This window comes from Python bivittatus, unplaced genomic scaffold, assembly GCF_059951505.1.
Source record: "Python bivittatus isolate LINGU-HERP-01145 unplaced genomic scaffold, Pbiv_v1 ctg000960_np1212, whole genome shotgun sequence".
In the NCBI taxonomy this organism is placed as follows: Eukaryota; Metazoa; Chordata; class Lepidosauria; order Squamata; family Pythonidae; genus Python; species Python bivittatus.
The window spans coordinates 17813983-17832435 of record NW_028277124.1 but is presented as its reverse complement, the minus strand read 5'-3'; the positions used below and the strand labels follow the sequence as shown (position 1 = coordinate 17832435).

The following is an 18453-nucleotide window of genomic DNA, read 5'->3' as shown; positions in this document are numbered from 1 at the left end:
TTGTTGGATAATGTCCAGCTGAGATCTTCTATTTAAAGAAAAACAAAAGAAAACTCTGCAAGTATTCATGTTTTGACTCTGGAATGTACTACTTTTGTCATTTTTACTGCTGAGTTTATATCTCTCCTCCTTTCATTCCCTTATCTACTATAAAAAAAGTTGGAGAATTCACCACCATTGCAAAAAACCCTTTAGCGTTCCCTTTACATTTTTAGTCGTCAGAAGACGACACCAGCAGAAGGGAGTTCTGTTTTTTTTTTTTTTTATGTTTCTCCCAATTTGAGATTTTCATAATCTTTGTCACTGCTTCTTGACACAAGTGTAAGACCACAGTCAACTTGCAGGTAACAGCATTTCCATCAAGCAGTGTCAGCTATTCTTGGTAATAGGGATCTCTCAGCACAGCTTCATTGGGATTCTGTTCTATGAAGGACCCCATCAGTTGCCTTGGCAGGAAATGATTAGAAAATTTGAGTTGCTGACATTAGTCCTACCAAGTAATTCTCTTTCCTTTTGTTCCAGGCTAAAATACAGTTTGTTCAAAGAGGCTACTATATTCCCCCAACAGAGGGATATTGTGGCAGATCAATACCCATCAAGTGAAGTCAGAATTAGGGTTGTCTTTGGGAGTAATTCTGCAATAGCAACAAATATTTATATTTAGGCTACCAGTTTTGGTATACAAAAATGTTAGATGACAGCAAAGAGGCATAAAAAATTAACTTTGCTATCATTAAGCGATTGACTGGATTTCTGTAACTTAGATATAGTAACCCTTATGTGTGTATATCCCTTCACATTAACAACTGAAACTCTCAAGCTTTAAAATCATCCTTTATGCTTCACTTTACTTTTTTTTTCCCTCCAAGTACCTTGAAAAAAATTAATACATTCAAATGAAATCAAGACTATATATATATATATATATATATATATATATATATATACACACACACACATACATACATACACATACACATACATACACATACACATATATATACATACACACACACACACACACACACACATATACTTTGGTGTATATACATATACACACTAATAGCTTCATCTTAAGACTGCTTGAGCCAATCAATGAAGTAACAGGTAACAATGGCTCATTCCAGGAACAGCATTGGAGGAGATAACAAGGAACCTATGATAACCTGAATTGTTTGGCCCTGATAAGTTCTCCATGCTGTGTGTGGGGACAAGGTAGCGCAGGGGCTTAATGATGCTGGAGCTTGCCAGCCAGAAATGGCCAACACTCCAGTGGTTTGAGCCTGCTCTGCGTGACCAGGCGAGCGCCCATCACACATCCCTAGCTTCTGCCCACCTGCGAGTAGATAAATAGGTAATTCGGCGGGAAGCTGGAACTGGTGCTGGGCCCGATCAGCAGAAAAACGTTGGATGCTGGTTTTGTGTTCAGGATCCAGTAGAGTTGTTAAGATAATAATTGTATTTTACCACACAAAATGATCTCTTATCCTTTTGATAGGGCCCCAAAATAAAGTGATATTATCTACTATATTGTAGTGCCCAAGACAATCATTTTTAAGACATTCAGCAGATTTATATCACCTTCATCTCTTCTTATAATATGAAATTTGTTTTCTTTACTCCATCCAGAAGTATCTGAGCAAAGATATATACAGATAGAGACAAACACCTACACATATGTGCATACCCTCTCCCTCACCCTCCCATTAAAGGGCTAATAGGGCCAGGAATAGTACACAAGCATCTGATGCAGCCATGACAACATCACCTATGCCATGACATCATCACTCAAAAGATGCAAATTGCATCCCTCACCTATCACCTGCCACCCTGTCAATTCCCCTTCCTGGTCTGGAAGCAGTCTGGAAGTCATCTGGAAGTAGGGAGATCGTAGGGATATAGAAGAATGTGTGAGATGAGCCTACTGTTTCTGTTCTGTTGCTTTAACATCTTCTTGTAGAAGTGCAAAATCAAAGTTGGAGAAGGTCTCAAACTTCTGCTATTTCATCACAATTGTAAGGGATTTGCAGAACAGGAGGTTTTGACTCAAAACTTCAGCCTCGTTCTCTGACATGATAAACTCTGAACCATCTATTTTACTCCACAACTGGACTTTGTAATGAAGCTCACAGACATTATGTCTAATACATAAACACTCAGAAAGTCAAGAGAAAATGTAATCTAGGAAACCACTCCCAACATGTGGAAGGAATGTTTTACACGGTAAAATTAATCTTACCAATTGGACTGAAAATGTGGAGCACGATATCATAGATGGTTTTTGCTAGCAGCATGAAATATAGCCTGAATATGTCATAAAAAATAAAGTGCTAATATTAATGGGAATCCAGGGGCATGACAGCCACCTCAGGTTGGCTTAGGACATTCAGATGACACTCTTTCTATTGTTCAACTACTTTCATTCTACCATTCAAGCCAGGATTGAAATAGGCTATTCATACTATTTTGTTGAACCACGAGGCTACAGGAATAGGAATATCAACTTGTTTGCATGTTTACACTGAAGCTAGAATCAACTAATACTTGTTCCTAGTAAAGAATGTACATTTGGCTTTGAAAATATAGTCCTTCCCATTCTGAAAAAAAGCAGCAGCATACAGTTGTTCACTGTGCTTGTAATGGTAGCAAGCAGTTAAGCTATATAGTACTACATTTAAGAACCATTTCTGGTCCTGGTGTCCAGCCACCATGTTGAGAGAACAGGACTTGGGAGCTAAAATGAGCCATACAGCCTCCCAGTAGCTACACAGCTGTCCTTGTGCAATCCAACAGATAAAAATATGGCTTTTTCTGTAGAGATAGCTGCTGCTTCCAAAAGAGAGTTCTCCATCTGATGGAAAATATGAGACTACAACAGGAGGAAGCTGGGATCTAGCAGAATGGTAATTGGATAAGATCACTGCTCAAATCAATTTGCTCTGTGATCAGATCCGAATTCCCACCTGGAAGTGACCTTAAACAGTCAGCAGCAATAGGGGATGAGTTTCAGGCTAACGTGTCGAAGCTCACTAATGCCTCTGAAAAGGTCTAAAGCTTAACTGAGAGCTCTTATTCATGCTCCTTTCACATTCTATACCCTTCCATATGGGCAGAGCAAGAGAACGCCAAAGTGTTACTATCCAGCCTGGATCTTCTCAGCTTCTGCCTTGTGCATCACTTATGTCAGTGCTAGAAAATGCAATAGGAAAGCCACTGAACAGATTTAAGAATAGGGGTTTGGGAGAAGACTTCAGTTCAAGAATTTCTAGTTCAGGAAGATCCTGGATGAAAAGTTCCAGATAGATCTGGTTTCAGTGCATCTGCAAGTTCATGGTTTGATTCAATTCTCTCCTTGTCAAATATCAAAATCATGCCTGCACCCTATTTTGGAGGCATTATGCAAAACTGAGTTCCATCAGATCCTGGTATTCTGAGTTTGAATTCTGGTGTCTCTGAGATGTAGGTTACATGGGTACTTTTCACCACAGTACATTTTCCATCTGTCTGGTAATTTGTAGAAGAAAATGGCAATGGAATTTCACCATATTAATTATTTCTCTAAACTTGCACCAGCAGCTGTCATCTGTATACTTCTAAAAATAGAAAAATAATAGAGTTTTTAAATTATACATTACTGGGAGTAGAGACACAGATTAGCATTTCCAGAAATACGCAATTTGAAAAACATCATTTACATGGAAATACAATGCCAAATGTTTGCTTAAAAATTCCCTCCCCAGCAATGCTTAAGTCTACATTGAACCATACCCAATGACACTTTTCTAGAGGTTGAACATATTTTCAGCTTGTCTTCAAGATCAAATTGTCTATCTCCAGAAACTCAGTATGGAATAATGCAGCTTTTATTTTAGGTTAAAGTAGTCACCCACTCAGCACAAATTACACATTTTCATGTTGTATCATTCGAAAAGCCAGTGACTGGCTACAAATAATCAATAGTCATTAGTTCAAGATCAGAAAGGATCTTGGCTGATGTAAAGGGATATATTTCCTAATAACATTTCAAGGATGATCTAGTAGGTTACCAAAGGAACTGCAATTCTGTCTCTTATTAAGAATAGATTAAGATAAAATGAGGTTACTCCTGATATTGCATACTCAACACAACTCATCTGAATGAAAAACAGTTGTGTGAAGGGACTGGCATAAAGCCCATTTGCCATAATTCCAAGTTTCCTTGAAAGAATTCCAAGCACAAATTGTTGTTGTTGTTGTTCAGTTGTTAAGTCATGTCTGACTCTTCGTGACCCCATGAACCATATTGCACCAGGCCTTCCTGTCCTTCACTGCCTCCCTAAGTTTGCTCAGTTTCATGCTCATTGCTTCAGTGATGCTATCTAACCATCTCATCCTCTGCCGTCCCCTTCTCCTTTGGCCTTCAATTTTTGGCCACATTCAGCTTGCCTTGGTTCATAAATCTTACATTCCAGGTTCCTATGTAATATTGTTCTTTACAGCATCGGACCTTCTTTTCGCTTCCAGATACATCCATAGCTGAATGTCCTTTCGGCTGTGGCCCAGCCACTTCACTCTTTCTGGAGCTACTTGGAATTGCCCTCCACTCTTCCCCAGTAACATATTGGACACCTTCCGACCTGAGGGGCTCATCTTCCGGCGTCATATCTTTTAGCCTTTTGACATTGTCCATGGGGTTTTCTTGGCAAGGATACCGGAGTGGGTTGCCATTTCCTTCTCCAGTGGACCACATTTTGTCAGAACTCTCTCCAAGCACTAAATTAAGTATTAGAACACTGTCTATAGAAAATCAACCTGATTTTTAAAACAATTTATGAAACTTTATCCAGTACATGTATCTCATCGTCTAATTGCAGATATATATAGATTACACACATACAGACACACTTGGATAATGACAATGTAAATAGCACTGTAGACAAATAAAAAAATAGTGGCTGGGTTCCTGTTAAACTAAATCATGTTTAACTCATACACACGCTAAATCAGAGTTTGTTTCAACTATAGGTTACTGACAACAGCTGGGTTAATTCCATAATACTAGGCCAAAATGGAACAAACCATGTATGATTTAACAGAATGGTGAATCTTGTCAACATATCTGTACAAATCAATATGATCAAAATGTCAGTGGATTGACTTGAGCTATTGGGGGCTTAATTCACTTCTGAGAGCAGCCTCATCTTTTGGGACCATAATGTCATCTTTTCCCTTATACTTAATACTTCCATTCACTACTTTGGTGAGTTTGCTCTGGATTCCCTTCCATGATGAAAGTGAGAGGTGATACAAAGTAGCTAATACTTTAGAGGAAAGAAAATTGAGTAGAGTGTTGAAATTAAAAGGACATACATTAAGAGGGAGACAGTGGGAAGAACGAAAGGCAGAAGGATTTTATTGCATATTTAAAATTTTAATTGGTGATTGTAGCAGTTTATATGCTGCCCTGGGAAAACTTGCTTTTAAAGAGGCAGACTTTTTTTTTTTTAATAAACAAATACACACACACACAGACACACTTTACTTGCAATCAGTGGCACCAGCAAGGCAGACTTTGGGACAGAAATCCAATTCCATCCAGTAAAAGAAGCAAGACACAGAAGAGCTGGCTTACTATGTTTCTTCAAAGGAAGATAAACTATATCCACAATAGTTTGCAGAGGGCTTTAAGAGTCTTTGAAGCAAGAGACATTGACATCAGATGGTATCCCCCTCAATAAAATATTGATTAGGTTCTGCAGTAAACCTTTGCTTCCTTAACCATGGATTACTGAATAAATCACAACTGACTGGTTTCACATACACTAAGCCAAAATCAAGCAACTACATTATGGCTTAACATAATTTGTCGTGTGAGCCACTGTCACTTGTAAGCTATGACTTATGGCCAAGTGGGAAGGGTGAACCAAGTCATGAATTGGTATGGGTTTATCTACCTCAACATTTTCTACACTGACATGGAATAGCACTCTGGTATTCACACAGGACCATTTTCTAGTCTACCCAGATAAATTCAAGATCTACCCTAGGACCTTTAGCATGCAAATCAGACCAATGAAATACAGTTTTTTTTAAGTAACACTTTATTCCTTTTACCTGAATTCCTGAAACACTCCTTGTAATCCAGGTTCAACCAGTATGCCACCTGGTATCTTGAACAAGCAACAGACGGCCTATCAAGATTCAACAGAATCTCATGCAGCTTAGTTGTCACTATTTGTGCAAGCCTACCGTAACATAAAAACATGGTTCTCAGTCATAATATTGCAACTGAATGAAATAATGGCTGACAATTACTAGTCCCTGTGCCAACGTTTAATTTTTTTCAAGTTTAATTTGAGCCATACTAATGTGCCGCCACTTAAAATAATGCTTTCCATAACAGTGGACATTAATGCTTGACCTCCTGCAGTTAGAAGTCCTGTTTCTGAAAAATACTGCCTGCAAAGCATGTCAGTGTTATAATTGCATAGAAACGTTCAATGCCATGCACGCTCAGGAACCATTTCATGTGATAATTGGAACAGCTGGCTTTAGAGAAACAATGGAAACTTATCAGTAATCCCAACCCAGTTGCATCTTTATGGTGTAGACAGATGGTTCTATATATCAACAGTTCTACTCTTAACAATGATGATCCTCACAAAAAGACACACTGCAGTGTTCCCATGCATGATGCCGAACTACAATAATGAAATATTCAGCTGCATCCTGAACTCATTCAGTCTGCAGGAATGCAATTCAATCATATAGAAACATAACTAAAAAAAAATATTTAAACCTGATGACCAATTAATAGTATTTTAAAATTTACTGGTAGCCACAAATGGATACTTCCATAACCTTCAAGAAAATTAAATTCAGAGAAAGGCCCATATTATTTCTTTGGTGTTTGCATTATTTGTAACATTACCCCAATCTGTTAGAAAAGAGACACATTGTTCAATGAAAATGTACATTTTCCATGCAGAGAAGCTTAATTCCTAGCTGACTTCTTTAAGGATTTGTTAATATCAAAGCAAGTGGCAATCTATGCAAAAGACAGTTTAAAAAAAAAAAAAGACATACTATTTTAGGTCTTCCAAGTCATTTGTAGAATCAGAAATGTGACATTTGAACCAAGTCATTTGTATATTTGCTTAACACAAAGAGTTAAAATTGCAGCTCTACACCATACGAAATGCAACAGTGTATAAGAACCTTGTCAAAGAATGGATTCAGAGCTGATGTTCAGAATCAGCTTCTAGTTTAAACAAGGGATTTGATCCAAAATTAACTGAAATGCAAAATTTGATTGTACCTTCTAGGCTTACTTATATGCTAAACATTAATATTAAACATCCATTATCTATTTTACTAAATTCTTAGTTGACTCATCATCTGTCTCTAAGCATTGTACAGAATTCCACATAACAAAGACAGTTAAATCACAGCAATCAATACAACTCTAGTTTAGATCAAAATTAAATGGCATGGATCTGAAATAACAAAATACAACTAGGATTTACAAAATTGATAAAACATAAACCAAATCTCAGGGATTAAAAGAAAAAAAATTAAAAGAATAGAAATGTTTTCAATGAATCCCCACTACTTTCCCAAATAGCTTTTCAAAGTCCTTTTATGCCAACATTCAATTGAGGGTTGACCTGGACAAGAATTTCAGGAGATACTTTTAAGATATGGGTGGAAACCCACAAAAAGACACATTTTGTTAGCATCTGAGATCCCAGCCTATATGAAGCTACACCGGTTAAGGACAATTTTCTAATTTGGGCCCAAAGTGAAGAGATCACAACACCAGTTGGTCACAATTAACAAGAACAGTAATACCAAGAAGGTTATGGGTGGTGAGGAAGGTAAGTCAGTGCAGACAATCAAGGACTACAAAGTGAAAGGATAGCATTTGAGTACTGCTAAGATCTTTCCTAATATGTCAGTCTGGTAGGGCTACTACAATTAATCTATATCCAGAAAGGCTTTTCATGATGCCCTTGCTCACTCCAGTGAATTCTAGGGCACATTCCAGGTTATGCTTTCTGATCATTCAATTAGAAGGAATAACAGGACACCTTGCACCACACAAAATCTTATTATATGGGTAAATCCCTATTAGCTAATGCTTTGATAATCTGGTCAAAAAGTATTTTTCTCTAATTCAGACACACCTTCTAGCAATCTTACCAAGACTGCACAAATCTTACATACTACTACACAGCAGCAGAGAATTAGAGTTGTCTGCATTTTTCCACTGCCATGTAGTCGTTGTCTAGATTTCCACAACCCTGATACAGCAGTCCAACAAATAATATTCTGAGGTAGGACAGTTGTGACTGAGTATGTCTCAAAGGCTTTAAGGTTTTCTGGCTTTTTCACAAAAAACATGGGTTGGGTAAAAGTTCCCCTAATCCTTTCCCTTTAGCCCCTTAAACTGCTGGATTCCAGTAGATAGGCTTAGACATCATACTAAGCTATAGTTTGTCCCAAGCATGTCCAGATTCACAAAGTATACTAAGCCCAAACCAAAAAGAAGTGGGGGGGAGCAGCCCATGATTACCTCTACAGCTCAATCTCCCTCTGCTTCCTTCCTCTGGTTGCAGCCTTTTATTCTGGAAACTGAGGGACATACTCTCCCTTCTTAGACTATTTCAAGACATCTCTTCCTAAGTGCCATCAGCTGTTCTACATATCTTCTTCAATGTTGTGCACTGTAGGAGAATCTCAACATCTCTACCAGGAAGGAAGAGCAATTTTCAATCAGTGTTCTTCTGCATAATATGACTGACAATAACTCAGTTTCCACATCAAAGTAAAATATTTAGTTTGGGCTTAGCACAAGCATGCACATGCTGTTTGGGCTTGGAGACCATACTATGGCACTCTAGCCAGCCTCAGGCTGCTAAGTGGAGAAAAGATGTGATCGATAACAACATGAAATCACTAGAGTGGCTGGAACTTATTTGTTTATGATGTTATTGGGTGGGTGGGTGTTTAATGTTGAAAGGTAGAACAAAAAAAAAAGTGTTTTGGGAAAAATCAGAACTCTAAAAGACTTCAGCCACCATGATTAAATAAGTTTTTTGGCTTAAGGTGATGTCACTCAATTCTGCTTTATTGAAGTGTTAAGTAAGCCATGGTTTGTGGTCACTAGGAGTCAAAAACAACTTGATGGCACATAATAAATCAAATAATGGTTTAGGATGATATATGTGAATCTAATCAAGTCATGTCAGCAGATCACCAGAAACAGTTTAAGAGAACTTCACACTGCTTGGAGTCTATTGAGGCAAATACAACCCATCTCATTACCTAACAGTTTCAAAATAGTCTATGTGTGTGTATGCGTGCGCATGTGTAGATATATGCACACACACACATACAAGTTCAAGAGTGAAACTGCCATCAGCCACCTCCTCTACATGGATGAATCAAGCTGTATGCTAAGAGTGAACAAGATATTAACTCACTGATCCACCCGACACGGATCTACAGCGAGGGCATTGGGATGTCATTCAGACTGGAGAAGTGTGGCTGGATGGTAGTAAAGAGAGGGAAGGTAGTTAAGACCGATGGAGTGGAACTACCAGTTGGCCACACAGCAGACATAGAGACCAGCTATAAATACTTTGGTGTCCCACAGTCACATGGGAACCATGAGGAGGAGGCAAGGAAGACAGCAACATCCAAGTACCAGCAAAGGATAAGACAGGTCCTGAAGAGCCAGCTCAATGGGAAGAACAAGATCCATGCCATCAACATGTACGCCCTGCCAGTCATCAGATACCCTGCCGGTATAGTGAGCTGGCCAAAGGAGGACATGGAGGCTGCCGATGTGAAGACCCAGAAGCTCCTCACAATGTATGGAGGTTTCCACCCCAAGTCCAACACCTGGAGATTGTACACCAGCCGCAAAGAGGGTGGGTGGGGTCTGATGAGTGTCAAAGCCACTGTCCTGGATGAAACCCAGAGCATACAAGAGTACATCAGTAAGTTGGCACCCGAAGATGAGTTGCTAAGAGAATGCCTGAGGCAGCAGCAGACATGCGAGGAAGTTCAAGCGCAAGAAGTGCCATGGCAAGACAAGACCCTGCATGGGATGTACATTGACAGATAGCTGAGGTGGCTGACATTGGGAAATCCTACCACTGAGGCTCTGATCATAGCAGCACAAGAACAGGCACTAAGCACCAGATCCACTGAAGCAGGAACTACCACTAGATAGGACCCAAGGTGAAGATTGTGCAGAGAGGCCTCAAGACAGTCCAACACATAGTGGAAGGTGTTAAGATACAGGCAGGAACAGCATATACTGAATGGCACAACCAAGAAGCTGGCATTGTGTACAGGAACATCTGCACAGTGTATGGGCTAGACCCTCCAAGTCCAGATGGGAGTTTCCACAAAAGGTTGTGGAGAATAACAGGGCTAAGATCCTGTGGGACTTCCAGATCTAGAGGGACAGGCAGGTACTGGCCAACCAACCGGATATTGTGGTAGTAGACAAGGACCAGAAGACAGCGGTGGTGATAGATATAGCAGTGCCAAGTAACAACAACATCAGGAAAAAGGAGCATGAGAAGCTGGAGAAGTACCAGGGCCTGAAGGAGGAACTAGAGAGGATGTGGAAAGTAAAGGCCAAAGTGGTCCCAGTGGTGGGAGCTCCCTAAGCTGGGAGAGGGCTCCAACAGATCCCAGGAGCAACATCCGAGCTCTCTGTCCAGAAGAGTGCAGTGCTAGGAACATCTAAGATACTGCGCAGAACTCTCAAACTCCCAGGCCTCTGGTAGAGGACCCAAGACTGAGGAAGACACAGACCACCCATAGGGGTGAGAGGGGATTTTTTTTAATACACACACACATACAACATACTCCTTGATTAGCAATCAAAACATAATAAATTGCATCCTTGTAAATTCTACAAAATATGGTTAGTGACCAGCATTTAATTTGGTTATTCACAAATTATACAGACTTGATTCACATTCTTCATCCTACTCTAGAAAAGGAAGTTCCCCTTACAGAAATCACATATCAAGCATGTTTATATGAGTAACCTGCAGGGTTATTGCTCATCAACTTAAGCTTATATCTCATTTATATCCAGTCACTGATGATTGTGACTGGACTAGAAATTTTTCCTGAAATAAACAAAACATGTACTTGGAAGTTAGCTTCAGGCAGAGGGAAAAGATTGTAGTCTTGTTCAAATAAATGACACACATTTCTCGCTCAGCTAAGTGGTTAATGCAAAAACCTAGTGTAAGTTGTCTAGAGAGGATCCCAAAGGGGAGGTTTGTTCTCTGTCAAACTATGAATAGCCTTTGTGTAGTTTCATGCTAAATACAGCTTCCTGACACCATTCAAAGAGAAGAAAAAGTAGACAATTGAGTTCAAATGTTTAATATTTATACACATGCAGAATAAGAGTATATGCAAATCAGGAACGGTAAGCTTACAAATTATAATTTCTTGAATTATAACACTGAGAGCAACCATTTGGTATGGACTCTGAAAATTCCTAGCCAATATTGGATTTTGGCCATACGTGCTGGGAATATTCAAAGTTCACTATCCCATCATGTTGCAGCAGGTAGTCACACCAAACCAAACTTGGCTGACCCTCAAAAGGTCGACCAGGCAAATATTAAAGTATTTAATATCAAACCTGGTTAATCCTTGATGAGAAATGATTAAGAAATCCTAATGTGGGAAGCTAGACTCAAAGTCAAAAGAAATCCTCGAAAAAGACACTTCAACAGTGCTGCCAAGAAAACTACATGGGGATGTGGACACCAGAAGTCAAACTCAGCTGGAAGAAAACTTTAGTCCAACTTACTGGGTTGAAGGAGAATGGCCCAAGATGTAACTTAATAGGGTCTGCTGACCACTTTAATGCATGAAGTCAAATAAAATTCATCACATGCAATCTTGAAATGGAGAAGATGGCATTTTTGACTTATGCACTGCTTTTAAAATGTTAGGCTTTTCCCCCCAAAGACACTAGGTACACAGTATATAGAAATATATCCTGTCAAATCACAATATATGGTTTTGGGGAGCAGAACAACAATGGAATAGAATAGTAGTGAGAGGCCAAATCGGGACTGAAGGGTGAGAGAATCTATGCATACAACTGTAGTGATAGGAATTTTGATTTGCCCATATCTCTCGTGTCGCCATTGGTCATATTTTAGCTAGCACTTTAGTGAAAAATCAACAGCAGTGATTTTATTTGTTTGTTTATATCATTTGCATCGTTGCCCATCTTAAAACCAAACTCTGGGTGGTTTAGAGCCCAACAATTAAAAATAACACATACAGTTAAAACAAAAACAACAGAACCAAAATAAGAAAAACAGAAAAACAGAATTATTTCCAGGGTCAGTTACAGGATGGACACCCTAATCTGACAAGAAAGTCTTGTGCTGTAACATGTATCAGCCATGGCAATGCTCATTTGAGCTCTGCTGAATTTTCTGAATGCAACTTTTGATGACCACCTGCTAGTACATGTGCAGGTTGCTCACATCTATTCAGGCACTATCTTTTTTTTTTTTTTAATCCCCACCTTTCTCTAAAGCATTCATGGTCATGGAGATGTTACCCAACCACCCTCTCTCTACACAGCAAGCAAGACACAGAATCTAGGCTGAGGTCACCTGATTTTCTTAAGTGAATGGTAAGTTCAGTCTTGGGCACTCTGCTCTATTTCAACTAATTGCTTTCTATGCAAAAGACTCCAGTTTCAAGCCCTGCTCCATTTAATTTTGGAAAATGTCCTTGTCTGAAATGTAAGACAGCCTCTGCCATTCAGTACCCAGAAAATTCTGACCTAGATGGTGCAATGTTCTTATTGTAGAGAAGGCAGCCTTCCACATTTCAAATATCCGTGACTCTAACTTGATATTTATAACTGGGACACAATAGCAGTAGGGCTACTTCACTTGAACCGCACAAATTAAAATGATCGTTAGATGGCAGCAAAGAGTGAATACTCTGTCTCACTTTGCTGCCATCTAGTGTTTATTTCTAGGTTTGCATTCCAAGTAGGTCACTTCTAACAATAGTTCACCTGCAAATAGAAAGCTGCTTTTTCCTCTGTTATGCTGAGCAGGTGATGTCTGGGTAACCTTCTCTGGAACTGAAAGTTAATTTATGCAGGAGAGGCCTCATGCTTGGGTAGGACACTCCCAGAAAATCCCATGACTATAAATGTGTTGCCAGTAAAACTACATGGACATATCCATGAAGTCATCAAGGAGTCAAGCTTGATTTGAAGGAAACTTTACTTTTGACTGGACTTTCATTCTTAGTACTGCCTATTTGAATGTTTAACTGCATGGCATTCTTCCTGGCTCTTGTGATTTAGATATTTTAACCAAAGTTATTGAACACAGAAATTTGCATTTAAAGTGGGTGCTCTACTGGTGAGTGATGGTTCTGCCTTTTAAGGCAAGTGAAAGAGTAAGGTGAGGATGATTTTCAGATATTCCTTGGTGTCTTCTAAAAATTGCTTCATCTGAAGCACTGGAGCAACCCAGGCGAGCTGCAAAAGTCATGCAATTATTTGATTCATTCATCGTACCCTATATTGTGATGGTGGCCACATTTATGGGCTTCTTAATGCTTTTCGAGTTAACTTCAGCATTCATCTTTGCATAGATTTTAAAAATAATTATTCTCTAAGGGGGAAAAATGATTCTGTCTGGATGCTACTTCAGGACATATTTCTGAGTCTGCAGTTTTCATGTATTTCATGCATCCGTAGCAATGATAAATATATCAATGGCTGCAAAACATATTTTGTTGACAAAAATGCTGAACAGACACTTCTATTAGATCCACAGGCATTTAAATATCCTTCAATTAACTCAGGAAAATCAGAAGACTATCTCAATATCAGGTTCTTATACAATATTATGAATTATGACTACCAACCAATTCCTACAAATTTGTTGCCATTTTATTCAACAGCAGCAGCATGTAGGTGTACAGATCTAGGAAGCTGTTTAAAGTCTTTAAGAATGGGTTTCATTAATAATTATCCAGGGCTAAGCTCAGCAGTATTTAGGGGAGCTAAAATAAATTCACAATTATGTAGTAGTAGAACTACACCTAACTGAATTCCCTCCCGCCCTCAGCTTTCACTGGGTAGGAATTAAAACAGAAGCTTTTTCAAAAATTAGGTTAAAGGGATAATAGTGAGAAAGGGAGGAACTGTGAAAATCTCAGGATTTTACTGTTTTTAAGCTCTCTATAAAATTTTTAAAATATATAAATTAATCAAAGTGTTCCCAGCATCCCAGGATCCAAGGAGTTTTCAGGAGTGGACAGCCTATGGTGTACTCTACACACACACACACATGTATATATACAGTATATATCTACACATACACAAACACTCCAAGTATTTTGACATCAGTCCAGAAAGGAAATATGGACAAATAATGGTTGAGAAAATATTATATTGCCTGTCAAAGTTAAATATCCCGCACAATAGAGCAGGTGACTGTATCTCAAACTGCTTCATACTTCATGAAATCATTAAATCTCATCAGAGGTAATTCTGGGGTATCCCATAAGCTTGCACAAGAATGTCAAACTTTATGTGATCTTACATGCAGTTTTAGCTCTCAGCCCAAACATCATCAGATTTGCTTGCAAAAATGCTGAGATTTCATGAGTTTTGATTACCTTGAATCTTTGTAAAAGTTATTTGGTAGGTCTTCAGAGGCATTGAGGGGTATCACAGATGTGTTCTTTGTCTTAAAATAAGTGACAAAGTGACAAACCCTTCCCAGTGTAATTTTCAGGGTTTCCTTCTTCCTTCAAAGAATTTATAGACACAAACCAACCAGTGTGATGTAGTGGTTAAGGTGCTAGACTAGAAGCAGGAAGTCTCAGGTTCTAGTCTTCCCTTGGGCACAGAAGCTGGCTGGATGATTTTGGTCCAGTCTCCCTCTCTTTCTCTCTATGAGCCGTAGACTGGAAAATTAAAAACATCTATCTACCTACCCACGCTTGGCAAGCATAGTAGACTATGGACCATAATCTTAAATGAAGAGGCCTTTGTCTGTAACACAAAACCTTTATTTGAAGGATGGACGTATAAAAAATTTCCCCAGATGGCAGAATAGGCTTTAGCAAGGCACTAATTACACTTAGTAATCTTCAAAGCACATTTTCATCCAGCTAATTCCATCTTCCTTCCTTCCATTTTTCTTTTTTCAACTGCCAATTCCCACCACAATCCCAACTCCCCATTCCGGGATCTTTCCAGTACCCCTTCCTTAATATTCCCCCAATCAACCCTTTCCTTCAAACCCAGATGCGAAACACTGTTTATTACATATTGTTTTCAAATCTCTACATGCGCAACTTGCAAACTTGGGCACCACAGCCAAAACAGTGTTGCTATAATCAAAAACAGACTTTCCAAGGCTCTTTTTATTCATCTGGGAATCAGGGCCTACATGGTACTCTTCCAAACATACAGTCTAGGAGGCTACCGTGCTAATTTCTACCTTTAATGTTTATGAAAAACATAAGAAAAGCTGTGCTTCAAAACTTGATGTTGGTGTAATAGAATCACTAGGTATCACAGTTAAATGTTAATTGTGCCAGCATTTCATAAGCACATTAAAAAAAAAATGCAAGTAACAGCTTGTGAGAGGAGTGGTAATGATTGGAACCACAGCAGGAAGAGAGTGAGTCAAACACTTGTACACAGGCAGATACAGTACTGATGATAATCACTCCTTTGAAGCCCCTATTTCCTTTGTGAAATCACCCATGCAAAATACAGCGAATATCAGTGGAAGATCCCAGCCATAAGTACTCCAGCTGCAGAAGAATGGGTTAAATTAATCTCTAAAATGCCTTAGTAATGATTGCACACACCACATCATATCACATCAGTGCCTGATAGGTTTGTATTTAAATACACATTCCTTAATGCCATTCAGTTTTGGACATCAGTAATGGGGGAGAGGGGAACAGATCATGGTGGCGGGGAGGGGGAGGTTATTTGAAGGGAAACTTTCTCAAAAAAATGGAAAAAGCCTACTCTTGCACATATTTTATATTTAATATTAAAATGTGAAGGAGAAGGAGAAGGAAAAGGAAAAGGAAAAGAGTACATTGTGAGTGTGATGTATTCCTCCCTTGGAATATTTGCTGGCACAATTTTTTATCCATATGCTATAAAAAGATTATTGCTTTATAAATAGAGGTTTTATCCTTTCCTGTTCATCAGGTGGAAAAATTACAGATCCTAAATCTGGCTCTCCCATGTTCATTTGCTGGCCTCCAGCCTCCCCCTGAGTGAAAGAGCCCCAACTTTGGGCTCCTTAGGCTTCTGGGAAGAGGTTGAGGAGCAAAATGAGTGCCTTGAACCCTGAAGGTGCTGAAGAACTTAGCTCACCCACTAAAAATCCTGAAACAACCCACCCCACCCCCCAAAATCAGACTCCTGGCAGCTGATTCAACCCAAAATTCTTCTTTCAAGCAAGTTGCTCACCATAACAAGATTTACTGAGATGAACATGACAGGGCTACAAGAATTTCAGCAACTGACCTACTTCCAGTTTGGGACCAATTTATCCCCCAGTACTTGGGGGTGAAGATTTGGTTTCCTTCCTTAGTTTCCTTAGTTCTTAGGCTTTCCTGTGAATTTATTTTCACTGATAATGGAAGAGTTTGCAAGTGGCTGTTCACAAAACCATCTGCTGAATTCTCATTCGTCTCTGAACCAGCCATTAAATCCCGGTCCATGCTTATTTTGGTTCCTTGTTGGAATGGAATATTTAATCCAAATAAGATGGTTTTCTCTGTGGAGATACTGAACTTGAAAATGCCCTTGTATGTATATCTGGTCAATGCCCCAACTTGAAGTTATATTTTTATCTGGACATTTTAACAACATAAACTCTGAGTGGATTTTGTCATTTGGATATAACTTTTTTTTTTTTTTTTGGAAAAAAGAGTTCTATCTTTTATTATAGCTATTGGATGTCTATTTTATTATAAAATGTTTAAAATTATTATTTATTTTGGACATTATTCTAGAATCTGAAGTGATGAAGACTAGCCTAGAAATGCTTCACATAAAAGAGAAATCCATCTTTGCTTGGTTAATTTCATGAGTTTCTGGTGATAATTTCATTCAAGCTATATTACCTGGATAACTGTATACCTGCAAGCAGCCAAGACTGCTTATTTGTAGTACTAAAACTCTTATACCATCTGACCCATAGGGAAAAAAAATCAAAATATTGTGAAGCAACACACACTAATCTCATATATTCTTTTTAGACTCTTGCTTTCTATCCAACAGTAGCCAAGAAAATTAGAATTCTACTAGTTGTACAGGCAAGCTTTTGCTTGTTCCCATCAGACAGAGAAAAGTAGACATTATCCAACAATCAACTGGCAGTAGGAGGCAAAGAAGAAAGAGTCTTATGTTAAAAAAAAAAAAAAAATCTTTCCATCTCTCTGTTGTAAATTGTGAAAATTGTCCTGAAAGTGCTGGGAAGAATACACCGTTGTTCATTTGATCTCCTACTGTTTTGCTGACCTTTCCCTATTGGGGTGGTAACAGGCAACAAAAAGGAGTTTTATTCTTCATGAGATAGTTATCTGCTAAACACTGTGGATGTGCAAAAAGTAGGACACAGTCAACAGACCTTCAAGATGCCACTGCTAGGGACAGATTCTGAGAAGGAAAAGGGATGGTAGTAAGAATTCTGCATTAATCAAAAGACTGCTAGTGTTAATACAATGGATGGCAATTCTGGATTGGGATGAAGCTAAAGCACCTGACTGCATGTTCTCCCAACATGTTAGCCTCAGATCTCAGTACTTAGAGTTGGAATGTTTAGAGATGACAAAGACGACCATGCACAGGTCAAAAAAGGCAAGCATTCATCCTTGAATCTTCAGGGCTTGAGGATCACAGCATCAGATAATCTGCAGGAGAATTTATCAAGCCAGACTGAATTGTCAACTCAGTTGCAAGGGGATAATTTCATTATCCAGCCTCTTCCAGTTCAATTCTACCCTTATCTAGTCAGAAATACATTTCAGCAATTGCAATGAGACTTCTCCCCAAGTAAATATGCACAGGTTTAGGCAAGAGAATGTTTTAACTTGGTGATCCAAAATCCACTGAATCATGGCTGTTCTTTCTTTGTGGTACAATCATTATCGCTAAATGTCAATGAATTAATCCTTACATAGCTAATGCTACAAGATGCTACATTCAAACATTATCTGAATTTCTGCCAAGTGTAATATATTTCTCTGGAATTTGATTACTGAGTTGTTAGAAATCATTATTCCATCAGGATGCAGTGTGAGCAAACACTATGAATTCTGCTGAAAAGCCATGTTCCTTGGACTTTATTTCCACTGCAAATGTTTTCAGTAAATAAATAAAGAGTAAACCTGAAATGTACA

General features: G+C 38.7%; 1 protein-coding gene across 4 annotated transcripts in view; it reads right to left on the bottom strand.

Annotated features, from left to right (window-relative positions):
- PCDH7 (protocadherin 7) overlaps window positions 1-18453 on the bottom strand; it is a 417613-nt gene that overhangs the window by 335202 nt on the left and 63958 nt on the right. The window lies entirely within an intron of this gene.